Source organism: Musa acuminata, chromosome BXJ1-5 (assembly GCF_036884655.1).
Source record: "Musa acuminata AAA Group cultivar baxijiao chromosome BXJ1-5, Cavendish_Baxijiao_AAA, whole genome shotgun sequence".
Lineage (NCBI taxonomy): Eukaryota > Viridiplantae > Streptophyta > Magnoliopsida > Zingiberales > Musaceae > Musa > Musa acuminata.
This window is the reverse complement of record NC_088331.1, coordinates 27,595,930-27,614,649: the sequence shown is the minus strand read 5'-3', so window position 1 is coordinate 27,614,649 and position 18,720 is coordinate 27,595,930.

Genomic DNA, 18,720 nt, shown 5'->3' with positions numbered 1-18,720 from the left:
CACTCTCTTACAAATTTTTAGCAAGAATGAAGGAGGTGAACACTAGCAAAATGAAAACAAGATTAGCTAGGACTTTTCTAATGCCTTTCTCTCAAACACTTGCTGCTCAAAAAGTTGTTCTCTCAGCTGAGATTTGAGGGGTATTTATAGGCCTCAAGAGGATTCAAATTTGGGCTTCAAAATTTGAATTCTCTTTGGGTTCCCGCTGTTGGAGGTGCCACCGCCCAGCCAGGAGGTGTCACCGCCTAGCTCTCGGGCACTGGGCGGTGGCACCGCCCAGCCCAGGCGGTGCCACCGCCTACAGTGTTTTCAGCCCACTAGTTAGACTTCAATCTTGCCCCAAACTAGTCCGAACTTGGGCCCAATTGGCCTCTACTTGGGTTATAGGATTAACACCTAATCCTAACCCTAATTAACGTGCCAACTACGAATTTAAAGACATTTTCTAAGCTATTACAAAGTCCGCAAGTCAAGACTTCTTCCGGCGAGCTTCCAGCGAACTTCCGATAAACTCTCGAAAACCATTCTGCGGACTCCCGGCAAGCTCCTAGACTTCACAATTTGATCTTGGCGAGTTCCAACGAGCTTCTTTGGTAAGCTCCGATCTTTCTCGGCGAGCTCCGCGAACTTCCAACGAACCTTCCGGCGAGCTTCCGAAAAACCCTTCGGCAAGCTCCCTACTCATTCTCGGCTAGTTCCGGCAGCATTCCCGACGAACCTTCGGACTTCCGTCGAACTCTCGAACTCCCAACGAATCCTTCGCGCTTGACTCCAGCACTTTGTTTCGCTTTATGTCTTCATTGTTATCATAGTTAATCCTGCACACACAAACCAAAACTTTACTCCGATCTAGACAATTATTATAAAGCGAATTGACATTCTGTTGCTCGGCACGTCATTGGTTGGCGCTTCGTCCGATTCTTCGGCGCATCATCCTCTCTTGCGGCTTGTTGCCCAATCGGCGGTTGACCTCCACAACGCCGATATCCTTGGCGCAATTCCGCTCTTGGCCCGATGCCCGACGCCCGAAGCCTTCTGCCATCCAATATCCTGACGTGATCTCCTCCGACGCAACGTCAATTCCTCCTGCGTTAATTGTCTAATCCTGATCGAGTAGACCTGTATCACTCAAAATGTAGTCAAACATTTAAACACAATCAATTAGTTTCATCATCAAAATCCGAGATTCAACAGAAGGGAGCCAACATAGAAGTTGAAACATTGAGCAGAGGCACAATGCTTTCCTTAGACAAATGTCAAGGACATGAACTCTTGTAGAGGCAAGAGTAGGATCATGTTGTTCCATGGGTCCTTCATTCTAACGGAGCGGACTCATCTTGCATAGTGCCAAAGACGAAGGGAGCTTCTGGGCACATGCACCTTATCTCGGAGGAGCATTTAATGGAGGAACTAAGGTGACTCAATTTGTGGAGGCAAAGTTGGGTTCAGAAGGCCTTAGCACGGGGCAAGAGGACGCAGAGGCGGGTACTCTTGAAGAATATGCCACAGTGTTGTCATTCAAGTTGCCATGAAGGAAGCAGTGCGCAGCGGAGATTGTGCTGGTAGGGGCAGAGGCCCAGGATCCAGACAATGGTGCACAAATTACAGTGAAGTCAGTGGACTTCGGGAGCTACTAGGCGATGGACTGTCCTAGAGCGGTGCTTCATCTAGTTGTGACCCAAGAGTGGGTGGATGAAGGTCGATTGCCAAAGGAACGAACAAAATCGAAGGTGGAAGAGACCCTGCGATATATTGGCAGAGGCCACACATGGAGGGTTCACAATTCGAGTTTATTCCCTAAGGATCGGAATGCAATGGAGATGTCACCAGGAGGCGACATGGTGCAGTGGATCATGGTGGAATAGTTTGTGGCAATGCGATACACACGACATAGTCCCGGGAGGGACTAGATCATATGGAGGTATGATCGGGAGATATTGGGAGCTCCACTTCGGTGAACAACATGATGGCGAGTAGGGCTATGGATTCAAGGAGTGAAGGCCATGGTACCGCAGAGGCGGGTCTTCCGGGCGTGCATCAAATTTTGCATCGGATGAAAGCCTTGGTCATTAGCATATGGGGGCTATGTTCTACCAAGGAAAAAGTTTGAATGCAAGTACCAGTGAGTCCCATGGGAGGGACTTGATCATGCAGAGGTATGATCGAAGCAACTGGAGAGTTGGACTGCTCCAGAGCTCATATTCGCTTAAGGGAGCCCGACAAGTCAAAGGACAAGGTCGAGTAAGCGAACATTGCTACCAAGGAAGCTAAGGAGAACAGAATCTGTGCAAACCCTACAACGTGATGGCAAAGGCCATGCATAGGAGTTGCAGTCTATCTTTCCATCGACCAAACAGACTGCTTGGAGAACACAGAGGGTTGAAGCAGGGGGTCGAAAGGGGCGAGGAAGCGACGACGAGTCCAGAGGGACTTAGCTACCCAAAATCAAGCAATCAGTTAGAATGGAGGTGGACTCGGAGGAGTGTCATGGAGGCATATATACTGATTGTGAAGAAAAGGGATGTAGATCCGAGGCGACGGATAGTAGCGCCATGGTACCGCAGAGGCGGGACTTCCGTGAAGGTCATTGATCCCTTGCTCTCATGGAGGGAGAGCGCTTGGTTGTGAAAGGGGCCGAGGAGGTGGAGCATGCAGAGGCAATCTCCAAGTACCGAGACAAGGCTAAAGGGCAAAGGCCGAGGAACTTCGTAAGACCGGTGTCAATGAGCTTCTCATCAAGATAGCCGAAAGTGAAGGACTTCGGGTCATGCAAGAGTGCATAACCAAGGAACGAAGTAGGCAGTACGCGGTGCTGTACCTTTGCTACTCAATGGAGTAGGCGGTAGGGTTTATGGAGAAGACGGTACAATCCCAGAGGCGACTAAACCTATGAGAGAATTGTTGAATCTCGTATTTTGATGATGAAACTACTTTATATATGTTTATGACTTAATCTATGTTTTGAGTGACGCAGGATACCTCGATCAGGATGAGACAATTAAAGCAGGAAAATCATGTTGTGCCGAAGGAACATGTCAGAAGATTGGACGTCGGGCCGGTGGATCGGTCGACGTATCGACAGAAGGCTTCGGGCCATGGACTCGGGCATCAGGCCAAGAAGAGCGGGTATTGTGCCAAGGATATCGGAGTTGCGGAGTCAACTAGCCGATTGGGCAATAGGCTGCAGGAAAGGATGATGCGCCGAAGAATCGGACGAAGCGTCGAGGGACCAATGACATGCCAGACAACTTGGTTAATTACTTAGGATTAATTGTCTTGATCGAAGTGTTTGTTTTGAGTGTGTAGGATTAACTACGATGGAAGAAAGACATGTAGCAGGAGTTCCGCCAGAGTCAAGACAATGATCACGTTGTGAGTTCGAGAGTTCTACGGAAGTTCGGACGGTCGTCGGAGGTTCTACGGGAACAAATCCGAGAAGTCCAGGAGCTTGCCAAAGAAGCTCATCGGAACTCGCCAAGTGGATCGTCGCAAGTCCAGGAGTTTGCCGGAAGTCTGCAGGAGCATCACCGAGGGTTCATCGGATGATCGACGGAAGTTCGTCGGAAGAAGCGATTGACGTACCGGAGCAAGTTGCAGTAAATGTCTTAGGAAATAATCGTAGTTAGCACAATGATTAAGTTAGAAATGGGAGGTGATACCATTAACTTAATCTTGGGGCAATCGGGCCCTTGAAAGACCCAAATTGGGCTGAATGAATCAACCCATTTGGACCTGAAATAGTGCTAGGAGGTAGCACCGCCAGGGTAGGAGGTAGCACCGCCCAGGAGGCAGTCTCCGAGCGAGACTGGGCGGTGCAACTACCCTAGCCAGGAGGCAGCACCGCCTAGGCTCAGTCTCCGAGTGAGACTGGGCGGTGCAACCTCCCCTGACAGGAGGTAGCACCGCTTGAGCTCGGTCTTCGAGCTCTAGCAGGAGGTGCAACCACCCCTGACAGGAGGTGGCACCGCCCAGAGGCTCAGTATTCGAGCTCTGCCAGGCGGTGCAACTGCTCCAGTCAGGAGGTGCAACCGCCTAATCCCGGAATTCCGGGAATTGACAGTTTTGAGCTTCAAATTTGAACTAGGTTGGGGCCTATAAATACCCCACCCATTCAGCACTGAAAGAGCATAAACTTACACCGAAATCTTGATCCTTTCTGTGATTCTTAGAGCTCAAAATTGTTGTAAAGGCCAAAAGTTCTTCTCCCTCTGTTCTTCCAAGTTCTGAGTTGTAAAGAGAGGAGAGAAAATTTCTGTAAGGGTTGTCTACTAAGCCCGTCAAAAGGAGTGAAACTGTAAAAGGGTGGTTGGCCTTCGCCTATTGAAGGAAGGCCTCTAGTTGACGTCGGTGACCTCGTCGGTGGAGGAAGCCAAAAGTGGAGTAGGTCAAGATTGACCGAACCACTCTAAATCTCGGTTTGCATTTACTTTGAGCATTTTATCTTTACTGCAAACCTCCTAAATAGCTACTGCCTTCTGCGCTTTTACAATCGAATTTCTAAGTTCAGAGCTTTCCGAATCTGCGTTTAGACGTAAATCGACTTTTTCGTACGATCATTACATTTCAGTTTACATTTACGTTTTGATTTCAATCAAAACTGCAAACTGCCTTCTGCGCATTTATAAAACATATCTCAAATTTCAGTATCTTCAAAATTGGCATTTAGACGTAAACCGGTTTTATCGTACGAACGTCGCATTTCAGTTTGCGCTTGCATTCTGATTTTCATCATAAACTACAAACTGCCTTCATAGATTTACTTTAACGTCATCTCGCTTATTCTTAAGTTAAAGTAATCTTAGAATAGGCTTTTACATCGAAATCGTTTTTATCAAATGAATGCAGCTTTCGTTTTAATCGCTAAAAGATTTCCGCTGCACTAATTCACCCCCCCCCCCCCTCTTAGTGCTCTTGATCCTAACAAGAATTACTCCAAGTTGGGGTGAAAACTTCCTACATTCCAGAAGTTCGATGGCATTGAGAAGGTGAATCACAGTAACTAATTCAATGCAAGGAGTGCAAACACTTCAAGTGCTTCAGAAGTGTGAGCAAAGAGCAGGCGAAGGCCAGTAACCAGCTCGATGCATAAAGTACAACCTCGAGGAGGCGGGCGAAGTCAAGTAACCTTTGCCTTCTCAACTCTTAAGAGAATGGGCGAAACCAAGTACCCCAATTCTCTTATCTATCCAGCAGAGGAGTTCTGCACAAGTTCAAAGACCCTTCGAAGATAATGGAAGACAATAGTTGTCAAATCCTCACCAATGGTGATCTGTGCTACTGAGAGTAGATTGTCCGCTTCATTTCCCAACGAAATGCCAATCGAAAGCGGAAGTGATGCGAACCTACTTGGATGTGACAACTAAGTGAAAGAAGAGTCAATGAGCAAATTTTGTGGAGGAAGGACCCAAAACTTCAGAAGTTTGCGAGACGATGCTCGTTAAAGCTCCAACAAGCATCCACCCAGTTCAAGCAGCATGAGGCATTTGAGAGACTGGTGCAGTAAGGATGGTCTTTTCCTTCATCTGGGGGATCCGCAGGAATCAACAAGGATCAACACAACTCAGCCAACCCCACATCGGAGTCAGAGTCATTGGTGAGTTGAAGCAGCATGGCGGATCAAAGGTTCGACTACTCAAATACAGCAGCGGAGAGCAGCAAGGAGCCAAGAGGTGCATTGTAGCTGGAGCAAAAGATTGAAGACTCAGCAAAGGCGAGGAGTTGCAGTGTCGATAAAGGCTTCAACGACGACGTCAAAGGAATAAGTGGGGGTGAATGTCACGGACAAACTTTGAAACAAGATGTTTGATGTAATGCTTATGTATGTCCGTGTCTTTTGGCATGTTCATGCCTTGTACAGCATGTAGAGGGGCGGCCGAAGGCTTGATAGTCCCATTTTAGTTGGGTTGGTGTCCTCTTTAGGCTTGTAAATAAAGGTTGTGTCATGTGGACACGTGCGAGAGATTTTTGATCTATAATGGACCATTTTACCCTTTGTGGTGCCATTGTTCAGAGCTTGTAAAGTCTGTTTGTAACTTGCATTGTCTATGAAGTATTTTTCGGAGATGTTTGCTTGTGAATCCCGATTGAGGCGTTCTCTCTAACCCATTCTCTCTTTTGGTGGTCCTAAGGGACAATGGGAGGCTTCAGGGAGGCTGACCTTTGCGGACGGACACGCAAGGGTGTCGCACGACTTAGGCAAAACTAGCTAAGTCCATGACAATTGGGTGGTACCATCGTCTAGTTTGATGGTACTACCACCTGACATAGTTTTGGAGATTATATCTCAATGATTGAGCCACTGGCGGTGCCATCGCCTAACCCAACTTTTAGGTCACTGAATAAGCCTTTCTCTTGGCTTAGAATAGCCCCAATTCAGGCCTAGTTGGACCCTAATTGAGTTGGCTTAGTTACATTTTAAACCAACCCAATTACAACTAAAACTACTTTAATCTAGAGAAACTATTACAAGCAAGAATACTAAATTGTCTGGCATGTCATTAGTTCATTCGACACATTGTCCGACCCTTCAGTGCATCGTCCTCTCCTTCGATGTATTGCCCAATCGGCATGTTGCCTTCTCGCAACATCCGATCTCCTTGACGTAATGTTTGATCTTCTTGGCCTAATGACCAAAACTCATGGCACGAAGTCTTCTACTAACACATCAACTATTCCTTCGGTCTGACGTCCAATCTTTTGACATATTCAATTTCGGCCCAACTTCTTATTCTTCCTACTTTAATCAATTTGTCTCCCGTAATCAAAGCTATTCATGCGTCACTCAAAATATAGATTGGATCATAACATTATCAATTGGTTTCATCATCAAAATCCGAGATTCAACAATCTCCCCTTTTTAAATAATGACAACCAATTGATGATGGAGTTTAAAACAAACTCCCCCTATCAATATGTCATATTGATAGAACTTTTGAATTCATAGGCTTATAAGTATTTTACTATTGAATGCATCATGAATATTGAAAGAACCAATTAATCATATCGTTGCATGCAATATAAAACCATTCATAATCAAAGTATCCAAGTACATAAGCCTATGCATGATTATCATCATAACTTATACATCATCATCATATCTTCTCCCCCTTGTCATTAACAAAAATAAGAAGTGAAACTAGCAATTTTTGAGACATAATTTCAAATCATTGCATAATTTTAAGTCTTTGAAACATCATTGCATATATCAACACTTTAGAGATGTGAAAGTTAACAATATTTGCTTCTACTTGAAATGTGCAAGCTAGCAAACATTGCTTCTCTTAAGATTTGTAAGATAGCATTTCTTATTTCTCTTTTGAGATAAGCAAACTAGTAAGTGTTGAATCTCGGATTTTGATAATGAAATCAATTGATAAATTGTTTGATCTAATCTATATATTGATATAAGTGTGCAAGATTAACTACGATAGCAGTAAAGCATAAAGCAAGATATTGGGCCAAAGTTAAATATCTGATGATATGTTGAAGATTCGGACTATGTGCCAGTGGTTCACCGGAAGCTCGTTGAGAGTTCGTTAAGAGCTCGCTAAGAGTTCGTCGGGTGTTCATTGAGAATTCATCGGGAGTCCCCCAAGAGTTCACCGGGAGTTTGCCGAGAAGTTCAACGGAAGCTCACTCGAAAGTTCACTAGAAGTTCGTCAAGAAGTTCGCCGGAAGAACAATTGATATACTAAACCAAGATTGCTTAGTTAATATCTTAAATTATCATAGTTAGACCTTAAGTTGAGTTAGGATTGGGAGGTAATACCACTAACTCGGTTAGGGGCCAACTAGGCCCTTAACAGGGCTGAATTGGGCTAATTGAATAGCTCATTCGGCACTCGAAGTCACGACCAACGATGGCACCACCTGGGACTCAATCTTGTTAGGATCAAGAGCGGCACTAAGAGGGGGGGTGAATTAGTGCAGCGGATAAAAATGTTAGTTTCGGAAAATCTTTCGTACAATAAAATCCAAACTCGAAAATGGTTAACTTAACATCGTAAATATATAGAAGGCAGTAAGCTATCAAAGAGGTTTATAGTAAAGATAAATTACTCAAAGTAAAATCCAAACTAGATTTTAGAGTGGTTCGGTCGTCGTGACCTACATCCACTTCGCCGATTCCTCTTCTGTCGAGGCCACCGGCATCCACTATCGATCTTCCTAAAATAAGCAAAGATCAATCTCCTTCTTACACCCCTCTTCTCCTTTCACCGGGTTTAGGAGACAACCCTTACAAGCACTCACTCACCTCTCTAAATAGAAATCTAAGTTTAAACTAGAGGAGAGATTTCTCAAGTGATTTCTACAGCATTTCTTCACTTTTAAACTCTCTATGCTTGTGTCTTTTAACTAGGGATGAGAGGGGTATTTATAGGCTTCAAGTTGATTTAAACTTGGAGCCTAAAAACATCTCATCCCGGGTTTCCCAAGCATGGGCGGTACCATTGCTTGCGCTAGGCAGTACCATCGCTAGTGTTAGTTTGACATTGGGTGGTACCATCGCTTGGCACCCTGCCAGGGGTGGTACAACCACCCAGATTGGCAGTACCTCCACCTGACATAGTCTCGAAAACTATGCCATGATGGTGTCACCTCTTAGGGCACTGTTTGGGCCTTTTCATTAGGCACTGTTTGGGCCTTTTCATTAGGCCCAACACAGTTCTTACATGGGCTCAACTGGCCCCTAATTAGATTGGCCCAAATCCAAACTCAATTATTGCTAACTATGAAATCTAAGACATTTGCTAAGCTAAAGAAGTCCCTATGTCTTGGTTTCTTTCGGTGAGCTTCCGACGATCTTCTAGCAAACTTCTGACGATCTCTCGGCAATGTTCCGGTAGACTCTCGACAAGCTCTTGGACTTCATGATGATCTTTTTGGTGAGTTTTGATGAGCTTCTCTAGCAAGCTCTAAGACTTGGTTGGTTTTGCTAGAACTTCCGACGAATGTCTGGACTTCCAACGAACTCTCGAACTCCCAACGAAATCACATCCTTGACTCCGGGACTTTGTTTTGCTTCATGCCTTGCTATCGTAGTTAATCCTGCACATGTAAAACACACTTCGATCTAGACAATTAATACCAAGCATTAATCATGTTGTCCAGCATGTCATTGGCCCCTCAACGCTTTGTCCGATTCTTTGGCGCATCATCCTCTCTTGCGACCTATTACCCAATCGGCCAGTTTACTCTACAACTCCGATATCCTTGGCACCATATCTGCTCTTCTTATCCCAATGCCCGAATCCATGGCCCAAAGCCTTCTGTTGATACGTCGATCGGTCCACCGGCTCGACGTCCAATCTTCTGACATGTTTTCCCTCAACACAACATAATTCTTCCTACATTAATTGTCTCATCCTGATCGAAGCATCCTGCATCACTCAAAACATAGATTAAAACATAAACACTTATCAATTGGTTTCATCACCAAAATCTAAGATTTAATAAGTCTCCCAGGTGGTCTGGGCGATGGTATCACCTAGACTGAGTGGTGGTACCACCGGCAGTTACTACATACCAAGCGGTGGTACCGCCTATCAAGCGGTGGTACCGCCAGAGCTCAATCTTCGAGAACTCTATTAAGCGGTGGTATTGCCCAGTACTAGCGGTGGTACCGCCAACACCCCAAAAATCTGGGATGAGAAACTTTTTTGCTCCAATTTTAAAGTAATTGGGGCCTATAAATACCCCACTATTTTCTGCATAAAACGGTAACAAAATTGCAATCAAAGTGTGAAAAAATTCTGTGTTGGGGTGTTAATTGTTGTAAAAGTGAGAAGAGTCTTCCTCCCTCTCTTTAGCTTTGTAATCATACAAGAAGAGTTGTGAGGCTTGTAAGGGTTATCTCCTAAACCTGTGAAAAGGAGAAAGCACTATAAAGAGGTGGTTTATCTTTGCCTATTGAAGGAAGTCTATTAGTGGATATCGGTGACCTCGATGGATTAGGACTCGGAAATGGATGTAGGTCAAAATGACCAAACCACTATAAATTTTGGTGTGCTCATTTCATTTCTGCTTTTCATTACTGCCATTACTTTCTAAGTTAATTTCTAGTTCATTTACTCTAAAGTTAAGCACTTTTTGAAATTGATTTTCAACGAACGAATTTTTTATAAAACCAATAATTTTTTTCGCTGCACTAATTCACACTCCCCCCCCCCCCCCCCCCCAACCCTCCCTTCCCCTCTTAGTGTCGCTCTTGATCCTAACAATTGGTATCAAAGCAAGGTCACTCTCGATTTAGTTTGAAACCCAAGAGAGATGACATTTGCTGACAACCAATAGGGTCACTCAATTATATGACCACCCATATTTAGGATGGATTATACTTATTAGAATACTAGAATAAGGATTTTTCTAATTTCTATGGATTTTGAGTTATGAAATATTGTGGAAAATGACTTTCAAAAGTCTTCCCTTCCAATGAATGATTGGAATGAGTTAGAGAAGAAGACTTTTGCTTTAAATGCCAAGGCTATGATCGCCTTATTTTGTGGTTTAGATAAAAACGAGTTCAATCGAGTATCTATTTATGAAATGGCTTTTGATATTTGGCACACACTCGAAATCACTCACAAAAGCACTTATAGAGTAAAGGAGTCCAAAATTAATCTTTTAGTCTATAGTTATGAGTTGTTTCATATGAAACTAAGTGAGATAATTGAAAACATGTACACCCAATTTACGGATATCGTTAATGGTATAAAAGGACTTGGCAAAAGTTTTTCTAATTTCAAACTTATTAATAAAATATTGAGATCTCTTCCAAAGAGTTGGGACCCTAAAATAACAGGCATTCAAGAGGCCAAGGACTTGAATAATTTTTCTTTCGAAGAACTTATCGAGTCATTAATGACTTATGAGATGACTTACAATGCTCATGAAGAGCTTGAGAACAACTTTCCAAAGAATAAGAAGGATATGACACTAAGAACTCATGAAGACCACTTGAAAGAAAATTTAAGTGATGAGGACTATGATGATGACTTGGCACTCTTAACAAGAAAGTTCAAAAAAGTCATAAAAAGAAATAAATCTAAAAATGATACTAAAAATAAAATTGAACCCAAGAAAGAACAAATTATATGCTACGAATACAAGAAGCCGGGATATTTCTAAGTTGAAAGTCCCCAAGTAAAGAAGAAACAAACAAAAAAGAAGAAGACGCTCAAAGTGACATAGGATGACTCGAGCGATTCCGAAGGAGAAGAACAAAGCAACAAGGAGATCATTAACTACGCACTAATGGCTATCGAAGATAAGGTAAGAAGTTCATTAGATACAAATTTATCTTTTGATGAGCTTTTAAGTGCTTTTCATGAATTGTTTAATGAATATAGAACTTTGAGTAAAAAGTATAATTATTTGAAAAAGGAGCATACCCTTTTAAATATTGATTTTGAAAATTTTAAGCATGATAATCCTTCTTTGCCTCCATGCACTAAGTGTGAATACTTAGAGGCACTTGAGAAGGAAAACTTGCTACTCAAAGAAACTTTAGAAAAATTTGAAGTTGGTAGCAAGTCTTTGAACATGATCCTTGCCAATAAGGGTTATGTTAATAAAAGAGGTAGAATCGGATTTATAAGTAGCTCTCATCAAAATCCAACCACCTTTGTTCAAGGTCCTACCTTGTATGTATCACCCCACACCAAATGCAACTTTTGTTACAAACTCGGACATATTGCTTATAAATGTCCACTTAAGAGATATAGTCTACATAAATTGATTTAGGTTCCTAAAGAAACTATAAAGAACTCTATGCAAAATGATAAGTTGAGTAGATCGATTTTTGAGGTACCCAAGGTCAAATGGTTACCTCAAAATTATCCTGTTTTATAGAGATGTTTACTATCACAAGCTAGGAGCAAGAGATGGTACCTTGATAGTGGATGCTCAAGGCATATGACTGGAGATCCATGTAAATTCTCTAAGCTCACTAGTATAAACAAAGGGTATATCACCTTCGGAGACAACAATAAGGATAAAATCATTGGCAAAGGAACCATAGGTAAAAAATCTAACTTTTTGATTAAATATGTGTTGTTGGTTAATGGCTCAAAGCATAATCTTTTGATCATTAGTCAATTATGTGATAAAGAATACGTCATTAGATTTGAATCAAATGCTTATATTATTGAACAACCACACAAAACATATCTATGATTGCCCTAAAACAAAATAATGTATACACTATTGACATTGATGATCATTGTGATGAAATATCTTTTTCAATTTTGAATGATGATGCTTGGCTTTGGCATAGAGATTAGGTTATTCTAGCATGAAACTTATTAGGAAAAGAGTTGGCACTAAGAGGGGAGGTGAATTAGTGCAGCGGTAAAAATTACGTCGGTTCAAAACTTCGTTACGATTAAATCTATTTCAGACGAAAAATCGTTTCATAAAGGTATTAACTTTGAAAGCGTATGAAAGAGCATAGTGGATGTAAAGTAAGTAAAGTGGTTTGTAGTAAAGTAAATTGCACAAGAGAAACGCAAACTAGATTTTTATAGTGGTTCGGTCGTCGTGACCTACATCCACTTCGCCGATTCCTCTTCCGTCGAGGCCATTGTCATCTACTATTAGTATTCTTTTAATAGACAAAGACCAACTACCCTTTTACACTCCTCTTCTCCATTTCATAGGTTTAGGAGACATCCTTTTATAACCCTCTTTTGCAAGGTATCCCTCTCACACTTCCCTGAGAACTCTCTCTAAGCTTTGGGAGAAGGGAACTCAACTTTCTAAAGTTTACAACTTTAGAATCATAAGGTTTTTTTCGATATTTCTTGCTAACCTATGCAATAATAGCTGGGGTATTTATAGGCCCCAAATGGATTCAAATTTGGAGCCCGAAATTCAAACCCTTAAAATTTCAGGGTATGGGCGGTACCACTGCCTACAGCCTGACATTGGGTGGTACCACCACCCAGACAGTCTTGGAGACTTAGTCTGGGTGGTACTGCTAGTCATAGGTGCCTTGCAAGCCAATAACGTGAGTGATGACACGTGTGACTTGACACAAAATTTTTTTTCTTATTATATTTTGGCATTTATCACTTTATATTGATTATTACATATATATATATATATGTATATATTGTGATATCCATGGATCCATGCAATGGGAATCAGATTGTGATAAGATCACAATAATGAGACTGATTCACCATTAAACATAGATCCTAAATAATTCCGGTCATAGGTTACTCGAGAGGGACATCTTGATATCCGGACAGATTGGTGTGTGTTGTATACCCGTCCATATGATGGATTTAGTTGGTCTCATAGCTGCTAGTGTGGGGACACTAAGGATACAGTACAGGTACTCAATAGAGAATGAGTTCACTGATTGATCCGTTTTTGGAATGCTAGATGGTTGATGATACCTTATTGTTAGACAGCGATTCCATAGTCCTAGTGATGTATTTGGTCCTTAGACTTGAGACACCAAAGATGTCCAATATAAGTGCTTGACTCTTTGATACCAGACTTATAGGTTCGGATGTCCCAGATCTAGTACAGCTGGTCATTGGGAGTGGCAGTCGACCTTACGAGGGCTATTGAGTGTCTATAGAGGATCATCCACTCTCAGCGTCATGAGAGGAATTTCCCAAGTGTTCTTGCTCAGATAAATCCCTGACTAGGGTCATTCGGGTTGAGAGAGAAAGAGTTCTCCAGGAGAATCCGATTATAGTAAGACTCAACTAGAAACCGTATGGGTTTGACAGCACCATGCTTGATATATGGTCTCTGGGATATTAGATGGGTGAGGGCCTATAGGTACACGGTAATTGAGGACAGATAGGTCCAATGGATTGGATTCCCCTGTATCGTCTGGGGACTACGACGTAGTGGCCTAGTACGTCCGTAGTCGATGAGTCGAGTGAAATATTACAGAGATAATAATTCACTAAGTTAGAAGGATTTCTGACATGTATGACTCATGGCCAGCTCAATATTGGGCCTAGAGGGTCACACACATATGGTAGGCATTGCGATAAGTAGAGGTTCGAATATGAGATATCCGCTAGAGCCCCTATCTTGTTGGATATCCAATAAGCCCTTGAATTATTGGATCCCATGGACGAGATCCAATAAGAACCCATGAGAGATTATTGGATAGAGATCCACTAATCAAAAGGACTTGGGTAATTGAGTGTAGATCGAATACCCACTATGGGAGGATCCATTAGGTTTTGACAAGGGGCTTTTATAAATAGGAGGGATTCAGAGCCTCAAAGGCTAGAGCCTGTTAGGATCGGAGCGACACAAAGAGGGCGAGGTGAATTAGTATAGCGAATTAAAACTCGTTTGTTTGAAAATGATTTCGTAAATATGTAGAGATTTCGATTCGACAAAGAATGACTTAGTAAAAGTAGCTCAAGTAAAGTAAGGAGATGAAAACCAAAAGTTTGCTGCTATGTAAATAAAGGTTTTAGAAAGGTAAACACTCACACATTCAAGGAATACCAATTTAAAGTGGTTCGGTCAAATGACCTACATCCACTTGTGAAGCTTTTTTCGATGAGGCTCCCAACTTCCACTAGCAAATTACTTTGAAGGGGAAGGTCAAATACCCCAGTTACAAACATTTACAAGTGGTTCACACTCTTATATATTTTTCAAAGAGAAAGAGAGAGGTGAACACTTAAGCATTTGAAAACAAGACCTGCTAAAGACTTTGCTAAGGCTTTTTCTCAATCTCTAACTTCTCAAAGGTTGTATTCTCTATTGAGAATTGATGGGTATTTATAGACCTCAAGATGATTCAAATTTGGGCTCCAAATTTTGAATTCCTCTTAGATTCCCAGAGTTGGCTATCACGAACAATCGTCGCGGACCCGCAACAACTCCATTCAACGAACTATTCATCACTCTCATCTATATGTGCAGCTACTTGGCAGCCTATTTGTTGAATCTTGAATTTTGATGATGAAAATAATTGATTGCGCTTAGATGTTTAACTGCATTTTGAGTGATGTAGGTCTACTCGATTAGGATTAGACAGTTAACGCAAGAGGAATTGACATTGCGCCGGAGGAGATCACGTTAGGATATTGGATGGCAGAAGGCTTCGGACGTCGGGCATCAGGCCAAGAGTGAAATTGCGCCAAGGATATCGGGGTTGTGGAGGTCAACCACCAATTGGGCAACAAGCCGCAAGAGAGGACGATGTGCTGAAGAATCGGATGAAGCGCCAACCAATGACGTGCCGGGCAACAGAATGTCAATTCGCATTGTAATAATTGTCTAGATCGGAGTAGAGTTTTGGCTTGTGTGTGCAGGTTTAACTATGATAACGATGAAGACATAAAGCGAAACAAAGTGTCGAAGTCAAGCACGAAGGATTTGTGGCGAGTTCGAGAGTTCGACGAAAGTCCGAAGGTTCGTCGGGAATGCTGCCGGAACTAGCCGAGAATGAGTAGGGAGCTTGCCGAAGGGTTTTTCGGAAGCTCGCCAGAAGGTTCATTGGAAGTTCGCGGAGCTCGCCGAGAAAGATTGGAGCTTGCCAAAGAAGCTCATTGGAACTCGCTATGATCAAATCGTGAAGTCTAGGAGCTTGCCGGTGTCACGCCCCTCAAAATATCGACAATATTTAAAATTTTCATCATAACTAACCCAGGATCCAAACACACATTTGAGGTCACTAAGAAAACATTCAGATCAAAATTTCACCTCTATAGTCTACAAATTCATAACCTTGTGCAATTCATAAACATACCACACATCACTCGATAATTCATACAATCTGAACTCAACTCATCAAAATAATAACCACAACATAAATTCACAAGTGGGGAAGTCTATGCAGTCACCAAACCAATGATTACCATAAGATCAAATCATTACATGAATTTAACTTAACATTCCAAAATCATATACATGAGGGATCCTTTATCTTACACAAAATCCACAAGTTTAGATTCATCGTCACATTTCATAAGATGCAGAGTATCTTATAAAACAAATACACATATGCTAACAAAGATCTGCCCAAAATCTTCTAAACTTTCCACCGCCTCAGCCCAATCTTAACATTTAAGCAAGCAATACGCTATCCTAAAAAATTTATCAACAAACGGGGTGAGCATAAAGAGCTCAGCAAGTAACTAACATATCCATATCAAAACAGTACAATTTCCAAAGAGATACAGTTTCAAAATACAAGGCAGAATATACGATTTCGTAGACATAATATCATTAGGAGCAGAAACACAATTGTCCTTTCAATCTTACATATTTGGTTCCTGACAGATGGGGCATAGAGTAATTGGAGCATATCAGTAACAAAGGAAACATATCGGAGCTTATCAATGGCATATAAAATGTTCCGAAACATATCAACGGCATATGGAACATTTCGAAGCAAAATCATCAGTGAATGAAGCATTTCAGAGCATATCAAAAACAAATATCGTACAGAAGCTCAAACATCGTCCTTGACGTTGCAATCATATCATTCTTATCCAGAGAATAAACAAAAACAACTCACCAAAACTCTAGATGTCATATCAAACATATAGAAGGTGTAATGGCATCTTAGTCCGAATGTGATTCATCCATTTCTGAATAACCACCTGACAAAAGTCTCCCACGTCTGGGAGCTCCATCCACCCACGTTTAGGTGAAGTCAGAGGGGGCCAACAGAGCATCGCAGGCTCTGAGCACATACCCTTTACCATTTCTGGCAAAGGTCCAGAATATCCCACAGAGCGGGCAATAAGCACATACCCTTTACCATTTCTAGCAAAGGTCCAGACAATCCCACACACCAGAGTACAAGAGGGCAGTTATAACAATAAGTAGCATATATCGGAAGCACACGCGGAACAACAAAACGTACATGTGCCTTTTCAAGACAATATGATGCAAGGAACAAATCTCTCACAAATATATTCATATTAGGAATGAAATGGAAGCAAGAGTATACAAGGAATCAAAGCAATCATATTTAGCTCAATTCAAATAAGAAGGTTAGAAGAATTCAATATCCAAAGGAATGAAACAGAATACGCGAAATCGACCAAAGCTCGATTTCTGACAGAATTCCAATGGCACATAGAACAAATACTTCAGATTATCAATTATGCTCCAATACCCTTAATAAAGCTGTCATTGAAAGATATATCAACCTATTTTCTATTGAAACAAGTTTCGTATGAATCAGAGTTTCCAACAAGGAGTTACCATTGATTTGGTAACCCAAGGTCAAAACACAATCACTGTTTTACAGAATACATAGGGTCGGATTCAACAGATACTAGGGTAGGCATTTGGATTCTAAAATTCTCAAACCTCAAAGCCCCAATTTTTATTCTTCTTCTTCCCCCTTTCTTTTCTCTTCTTCTTTCTTTCTTTCTCTGTTCTTCCACACAGCAACTGCCTTCTTTGGTTCCTTAAGAACGAAGGCAGAGAGGCTTAAGCGGTGGGATTTGTTATGTTGTATATTTTTCAGTTTAGTCCTTGTTTTTATTATATTCACGATTAGGTCCTTAGGGTTTACATATAGGTCCTCAGATTCTTTTTTGAATAAATCTCCCAAATCTTAAAAATAAGTTACCTCTAATTCATACTCTATTTCTTTTGTCAATTTAAAATAGATGCTTACATTATCACTAGAAATTTATACGAACATTCGGAAACGAGGGATGTTACACTCTCCCCCCCTTAAAAGAAAAATTTAGTCCTCTAAATTTATCGTACCTTTATCGGTGAAAAGACGGGGGTACACCTTTTTCATTTCCTCCTCTAGCTCCCAAGTTGTCTCCTCTCCAGAATGATGTCTCCAAATTACTTGAACCAGTGGGATGACCCGATTCCTTAGGACTTTTTCTTTCTTATCAACAATCTGAATAGGCTCTTCCACATAAGATAAATCTTTATCGATCTCTACCAGCTCATACTTAATGATGTGAGAAGGGTCATATATATACTTCCTAATCATCGAGACATGAAATATATCATGGACATGGCACAATTCTGGTGGCAAGGCAATCCTGTAAGCGACAGAACCAACCCTCTCAAGAACTTCAAAAGGTCCAATAAATCTTGGGCTTAATTTTCAATTCTTCCCAAACCTTATAATGCCTTTGGAAGGGGAGACTTTTAAGAATACAAAATCTCCGATTTCAAACTCAATATCTCGTCTTCTATTGTCGGCATAACTCTTTTGACGACTCTGAGCAGTTTTTAACCTTTTCCTTATTACTTGAATTTTCTCGGTAGTTTCTTGCACCTTGTCCGGTGCTAACAGCTTTCTGTCACCAACTTCCTCCCAACATATAAGTGTTATGCATTTTCGCCCATATAAAGCTTCATAAGGAGCCATCTGAATACTTGAATGATAACTATTATTATAAGTGAACTCAACAAGTGAAATATCCTTATCCCATTCACCTTTCCAATCCATAACATAGGCTCTAAGCAGATCCTCAAGTGTTTGAATTGTTCTTTTTGACTGACCATCAGTCTGAGGATGATATGCAGTACTAAACTAAACTTTAGTGCCCATCGACTCCTGCAATCTTCTCTAGAGTCTAGAGAGAAATCTGGAGTCTCTATCAGAGATGATCTCCTTTGGAATACCATGAAGTCTTACTATTTCATTAACATATAAATCTACAAGTCTATCAAGCGAATAAGTCATATTAATCGGTAGGAAATGCGCAGATTTTGTTAACCTATCAATGATAACCCAAATAGCAT